Genomic DNA, 7,081 nt, shown 5'->3' with positions numbered 1-7,081 from the left:
CCAACAGGAGTCTGGTGGCACCTTAAAGACTAACAGATTTATTTGGGCATAAGCTTTCGTGGGTAAAAACCTCACTTCTTCGGATGTTTTTGTAGATACAGACTAACATGGCTACCCCTTGATACTTGATGCCATTCTTAATTTGATTAATGACAGGAAAATGTCAAACAGTCTAAAACCAATAAAACTGATAAACCCTGGGATGAAATGTAGCAAAAGCCATTCCTATCCGCTCCAGGTTTCTGTCGGGATATTCAGAGGACCAGAAAATGTAAGTGGGTGATTTAAATTATCTGCAGTTAATTTAACTCCATAGTTAATCCATGGACCACAAATCTTCAATTACTGGAACAAACTCTTCCACTCAAGGGAGAAAAGTGAATGACGTGGGTGGAACTGAGACTGGATTGATTATAGCCTGATCAGGCGTATGTGTGACTTGGGTTTGAGGGCAACAGTCCTGAGGTTAGTTCTCATCATAAAAAATACCAGGCAGTTCGGCAAGATGATCTGTCCCCTGCGCAGGTCTAGAGTCGCCAAGGGTGCTGCAGAGCAGAGCAGAGCGGGATGCAGCAGCAGAGCTCAACGGAGAGGGGCAGAGCAGAGGGCAGTTGCATGTCAGGACTGAGAGTTGTGTGTTCAAGCCCATCACCCTCCAGGTGCATTGTTTGGACTGGACTAGCAGGGGCGTGGCACACCACGGAGGATGGGTGATGGTGCCCGCTGGATGCTAGGGAGATGGTGGAATTTGTGGGCCCCTTCTGTTAGTGGGCATGCTGGCAGGGTGGGATTCAGTAGTATGGAAAACGGAAGTAGTATAAGGACCCTACTGTCAATGAAACCGTAACACCTCCCTTTGGCCCCTTAAACCCCACCCCTTGACTCCTTAAGCCCCGACCACCTGTCACCTGAAGTCCCATGGGTGGGACTTCAGGTGACAGGTACTTTTGGGTTCAAGGCAGACACATGACCAGAAGCAAAGTGTGTCATGTGACCCCTCCAAGAACTCCTCCCACTTCCCTCTACCAATCAGGAGGGGTTTCAGCCACATAGGACTGCCCCGAGAGCAGATTTGACCAATCGGGGGTGTCCCGGGGCGGGGTGACCCATCCGGAAGTGGATAATGTGACCTCTCTAAGACCTCCTCCCACCACCCTCTACCAATCGTGATGGGTTTCGGTCGCATAGGACCGCCCCGAGAGCAGATTTGACCAATCGGGGGTGTTCCAGGGCGGGGTGATCCGCCCAGAAGAGGGTCGTGTGACCCCTTTAAAAACTCCTCCCAGCGCCCTCTGCCAATCAGAGTGCAGCACCATCACCCCATAAGTCCCAGCGCCGGGGCAGAAGAGGCCATCTTTTACCAGGAACGCATGCTTTAGAAATCGTGGAAACGTGGACTCCTTCACCATCCCCGTGAGAACTTCGGACTTTGTTTTAGCCCCGAGGGCCTTTGACCATCCATGGAGAAAGCGCTACATCAGCAACAGTTCCCAGGAGGAGGAGGGAGCGACCGAGGGGAGCCGTTTGGCCCAGCCGTTGATGAATACGCCAGAACCCGAAACCCAACTGCTTGTGAGACACTCTGATGAGCGTGGTGGCCTCTTGTCGTCCACCCCCATGGAGGAGGAAGGCGAACACAGCTCGGGGGAGTCACCAGAGGACAAGGTGAATGGAAAAGACGTCGCTCAGGTAAATGAATGATTAAGAAGTGACAGTTGATGATGGGGTGTAATGGGGTTAGGAACCAGCGGGTTGTGTAAATCTAAAAACAAGCAGTGGGGTGCTTACTTTCTTTTCTGAAAATCTCTCAACAGCTCGACGATGTCTTTCTATAAGCCTTTGAGAACTTACACATCGGTAGCCCCGTGGGAGTAAATAGACATAAGCAAAAACAGCTGATGCATGATATGAGACACAGATATCAAGACGAAAATCTGGAAAAGGACAAAATGGAAGAATGAACCAGCTCAGATTTCCTTATGGAGTCCATTTTTACAGGCGGCTGTAAAAGGTTGTGTTAAACCAAGCGATTAATAAAACGTATTTATTTAAATGTGTCAATATGAATGTGTCCCCTTTCATATTTGTGTTAGTAAAAGACGGTACCAGTAAAAGTCATGTCTAGGCAGCTCTGTTAAAGAAAATCTATTACACCCCCAGGGAAGTTGGGAGCTTGAGCGCTATTTCTGAGATGGCCGCTACTAAATAGTCAGAGGCCGAACATAGTCTAGCCCTCCTTTGCTGCGGGGACGATTTACTAAGTAATTTTAAAAGGACCAGGTTTCTCTTTACACAGCTAGACATGTTTTCGGTCGGCAACCCCAGCTTTACAAGCAGTTCTTTATACAGAGGTTGCCAACAACTGTAACACCACACAATATTCTCAAGCATAACAGACAGTGTTTGTTTGGCATTATCCAACACATTTTTTATAAAGTAACTTTTCCCGCAGTTGCTAGGCCCCGCGAGAATTGCAGAAAAGGGGTGTTTCCACCTTGTATCCATTTTTAAAGGCCGTAGGGCAGGGTTTTAAACCCTTCTTCTAGGACCCTCTTGTTGTAAACGACTTTCAAGTGAGTTTAGGACCCTGCAGTGGTGAGCAGCAGCTGGGCGGGGGGGTTGGGAATCCCAGTGGGGCCTGATTCTGGCAGTTAGGTGCCTAAAGCAGCAGTTAGGCACTTAAGCCCTTTGGTGAATCTGGCCCCGAGAGGTACCCTGAGTGATCAATTCTAGGCACATCTTTTCCTTCAGTAACTGTCTAACGATGAAGTACGCATCGTAACCTTTGGAATTGTGAGCTAGGAACGTGTAGTCCTGGAACTCTTTGCCAATAAAGGTCTCAACAAACAGAGAAAGACACTCGTTGCCCTTAAATTCCCAGGATTTTCCCAGCTTTAGGGACATAACACAAATGTAATTGGGCGTGTGCAAGCCAGTCTCCTGCGTGCATTCAAAATCATAAAAAAGATACTTTTTTGATGATTTGGGCTTTCTAAGGCTGTCCATAAAACACAGGTGACTGTCTACATCACCAGCGATCAAACCCTGACACTGCTTACAGCGCCTCCCTTTACACCTGTGCCGCTTGTCCACATAAGACTGACACTTATCACACAGTTTTAGACAGGCATTCAACTTGTTTTTTTGACGCACAGTCGACGTGTCCATCTAAACACTCTTTGGATCGACAATACAGTCTACAGCTAGGACACCTCAGCTGCACGCCCATGCTGTCCAAGCACGTTACACTCAAACAGAGGCGGCAACGATACCTGCAAGAGTGGTCGTGACTGTACGCCATGTGGCAAAACTCACAATAATTTTTCACACCGAAGAACTTTTTCACATCCAGAACCCCATAGTAATGCTCATCGTGCAACAGGATGAAAAAACTCTTGGGGTACACTGGGCCCCCCGTTTTAAAAAAGCCCCATCTGCCTTTCGCCGCATACAGAACCACCTGTATATTGTCTCCTAAATGCTGTTCAAACGTTGCTACGTCACTGAGCAGAACCTTTTTTTGATCTGACCACCCCAGTTTCTCCTGCAACTTGATCGCCCCCGCTAATAATTCCGCGTCCGTAGGTCTACGGTCGGACATAACGGCCAAGAGCCCACCCGCAAAACACAGATTGGTACCGGTGTAAGTCAGGTCTATTGAACATTGTCTCTTTTTATGGAGGATTTGACTACCGCGGATAGAATTTAAAACTCTACGAGCGCCCCCACCCCTGTTTTTTACAACTGTCACAACGAGGCGCAACGTCCCATCGAGATGCAACTCTCTATTGCTCTGTAGCAGCTTTGAGGCCTGAGTTAAGAACTCCTCAGCAGACAGCTCATCCCTAGTTCTTCTGACTGAAAACAAAGAGTTAGTTACATTTCGGCTCTAAACGTAACTGAACATAATCATCATAATCACCATTAACGTCATCTAGAACTAACTGTATTCCCCTGTGTATGGCTTCAACAACCTGCTGAGCTGAATTTATTCACTCAGGATTGACAAAACGAAATTCCTCACAATACACCGACCCCCCAAATCTAGGTAATTCACGTTGCCAACTTCTCACTCTCTCCATATACACCTCTGCATTTTCAGGGTTACTTGGGGGTTCCTCTATGGGACCGTCAGCGGCATCTTCTACAGCAGATTTGAGAATCAGACTCCGAGGGGCCTCCGTGAGGGTCATCAGGAGGAGACGGGGACCTTCTAGAGAGCCCTCTGGGGAATTTTCTAAATCAGACTCTGCGTGAGAGTCGGGTTCCACCTCCCCATTTTCAGACAAGCCAGTTTGAGAGCCTCCAGTAGGGGCATCTCTTTTTGCTTTTTTCCTCATTACCTCTTTAGCCTTTTTTAAAATTTTTACTGAGACCCTGGCCTGGAACTTTTTGGCTGCCATTTGTTTGTCCACCAAGAGCTGTCCCCCCTTTTGTTTACACCTGAGCTGATGTGTACCCTTGAGGGTGCCCTTTTTACCCAGGCCCCTTTCCACGGCTAGTCACGCCTGCTCAGAGCCACCTTTTGGAAAAATTGAAGTATTTTTCAAAAAGTCACCTGCCAGAGCTTTTGCATTTTTGACGTGGTTTCCAGCTCTCCTTTCTTTTAGACCCCTGAGGATATAGCAGCCATCAGTATTCTGAACAAAGCCTCATATTTTCCCCAAATCTTCATCAGTTTTCTGAATGAAGCATCATACTTTTCCCAAATACTAGAATATGGGGGAGCTGTGACGAGCTTATGGTGTTGGGAGAATGGTTTGTCAGTCCTTGGTTTTTTATTCACAACCCCTAGAGCGCGTGCTCCAGGTTTGTGAATGTGTGTATTTTTGCTCACGTTCACAACCCCTAGAGCGCGTGCTCCGGGTTTGTGAATGTGAGCGTTTTTGCTCAGTTTTCTCAGGGCTTGGTGTGGTGGTGGCCGCTGAGGAACTGGAGTTGTGTTTGCGTGGTTGGTCTTTACCAGAGTCTTTTGTTTTGTCCTTGGGTTTGACGTATATGAGGTTTGGACTTCCCTGATGCTTCATCTGCATTCTCGTGCTCAGGGGCGGCACAACCCATTAGGTGACCTAGGTGGTCGCCTAGGGCGCTACAATTTGGGGGGCGGCGACCACGGCGGTATTTCAGCAGTGGGACCTTCCGCCTCCTTTGGGGGGGGCGGCATTTCGGGGCGGGACCTTCCGCCCCCTAGGGCGGCAGAAAAGCTGGCGGCGCTCCTGCTTGTGCTGTTTTGTGTTAGCGTTGTTAAAGGTCTCAAAGCAGATTCCTGGTTCTTTGGCGGTTCTGGTGGAGGTGTCCCTGTAGCTTCGACTACAGCATTGTCAGGAAAGCTGCCCGTGCCTATGAGGGGGGAGAAAAGACATTTTACGAAACTGAACTTTACCATCTTTCTCACCCACACCTATGGATTTACTTAAAATACAAAACCTCATGAAACAAATAAGCAAAATATATTTACTGGGCTTCATCCATCCATCAGTCATTGATGCTGGTGAATTTTCCTTTTCAGCTGTCTCTTTCCTTCTTCTTTTGAGCTTGTTTACCCTCTCGTGTTTTGACCGTACTGTGAAGCAAACAACATTATAAAACACATGAAACTGTCTTGTAAACTTAAAAAAATAAAATATTCGTTAGGGTGTTTTTCTATTTGAAAAGTCACAGCTTTAAAACAAAATCATCCATTTCAGGCTGTACAACAAACACAGGTTTTGAGTTTATTTCTACTGCTTTAAAAAACAAACCCACAAACATTTTTTAAAGACATCTCATTTTGCAAAATAAAAACCAAACTGCTTTTAAAATCCATTGAAAATACTTTTCAGTAAACCCACATGCATGTAAAAGGCACATGGTTGTTCTGTCCACCACCATCCCGCCCCCACCCCTGCCATGTGTGTTTGGGCCTTCAGGTTAAAGAACAAGCAAATATGTTAAGTTCGGATTACCCCCAAATCCCTATACAACCTGTGCAATACGTGAAGGTTTTTTTTTTTTTTTTTTTTTTTTAATTTAACAGTATTAAACACATCTATAGTTAAAATGGTTTTTACCTTGGCCTGGTGGTGAAATGCAGCTTAAAGTTCCTGGTTCCATGCTAAACAGATCACACTGCAATAAAGCCAGGCACCATTATTTACTAAGACGGCATGGCCAAAGAATGGCATTATAGAATATCTATTTTCAGAGTTCAAAACAGGGCGCATACCTCCTCTTGCAGTCCAGCAGCAATTCAAGAGCGTTTCTGTTGAAAGAGACAGGCTCCAGCTCCCTGAGGTTTTTATACCATCCTAACTCTTTGTTTCAAAATAGTCAGCAGGTTGATTGGCTCACCCCTCCCTCGCATTCCCTTTTGTGGTCTGGGCTGGGGGAATACGTTGTCTGCACAACTGGGCTGCTTTTCTTTTCTTTTTTTTTTCTTTTAGTTCAAATACATTTTTCTGTAGGGCCTCTTACAGTACCCGTTCCAAGTGGGGGCCCTTTGCAGATCTCAATGAATGTCTTGGGGCTTGTTTTTTATCAAGGTCCCCCCTGGCGCTAAACGTTCTTGGGTTAGGCACAGACATTGCATAACATAACCTATGGCAATAACAGTGTTTAATAGGATTTCCAAACACAGCTCAGCACACAGGCCCCCGAGTTTGCAGTTTATATCCACTGAAGTCCAAGTCACACAGTCATGGTGCCGTTGGGCTGGCGCATCTATGACACAGCCCTCACAATCTTCAAAAAGCTTTTCCCTAAGGCAGTGATTAAGGACAGCATAAACAGCAACGCGTACAATAGTCCACTCACGACATGGCACTGGCTCAGTTTAGGTCTATGCCAAGACTCCTCCTAAACTCCTCAGAGCCGTCATCCTCGGAGTCCTCTTCAACAATTTGTATCGGCGTTGAGCAGAACCAAGGTGGACCCAGTTAATCTTTGCTGCTTGATGCAACGCTGTCCAGGGCCTCCTGCTCCTCTAGAAAGGCATCGTCGAGCTGTCGAGAGATTTTCAGAAAAGAAACAGTGTAAATTCCCACTGCGTGTTTTTAAATTTACACAAACCCCCCGCCCCCCGGTTCCTAACCCCATTACACCC

The 7,081-nt window shown here is 46.8% G+C and overlaps 1 long non-coding RNA gene across 1 annotated transcript; it reads right to left on the bottom strand.

Annotated features, from left to right (window-relative positions):
* Positions 1-2,265: 2,265 nt before the first annotated feature.
* On the bottom strand, positions 2,266-6,521 carry LOC135974284 (uncharacterized). Its single transcript, XR_010591493.1, has 4 exons — positions 6,206-6,521; positions 6,051-6,108; positions 5,459-5,563; positions 2,266-5,340 (listed from the first exon to the last, which is right to left on the bottom strand). It is a non-coding gene; the product is annotated as an uncharacterized LOC135974284 (long non-coding RNA).
* Between the last annotated feature and the right edge of the window lie 560 nt (positions 6,522-7,081).

This window comes from Chrysemys picta, chromosome 11, assembly GCF_011386835.1.
Source record: "Chrysemys picta bellii isolate R12L10 chromosome 11, ASM1138683v2, whole genome shotgun sequence".
NCBI lineage: Eukaryota > Metazoa > Chordata > Testudines > Emydidae > Chrysemys > Chrysemys picta.
Note: the sequence above shows the minus strand (reverse complement) of the source record. Positions and strands in the feature narration are given on the sequence as shown.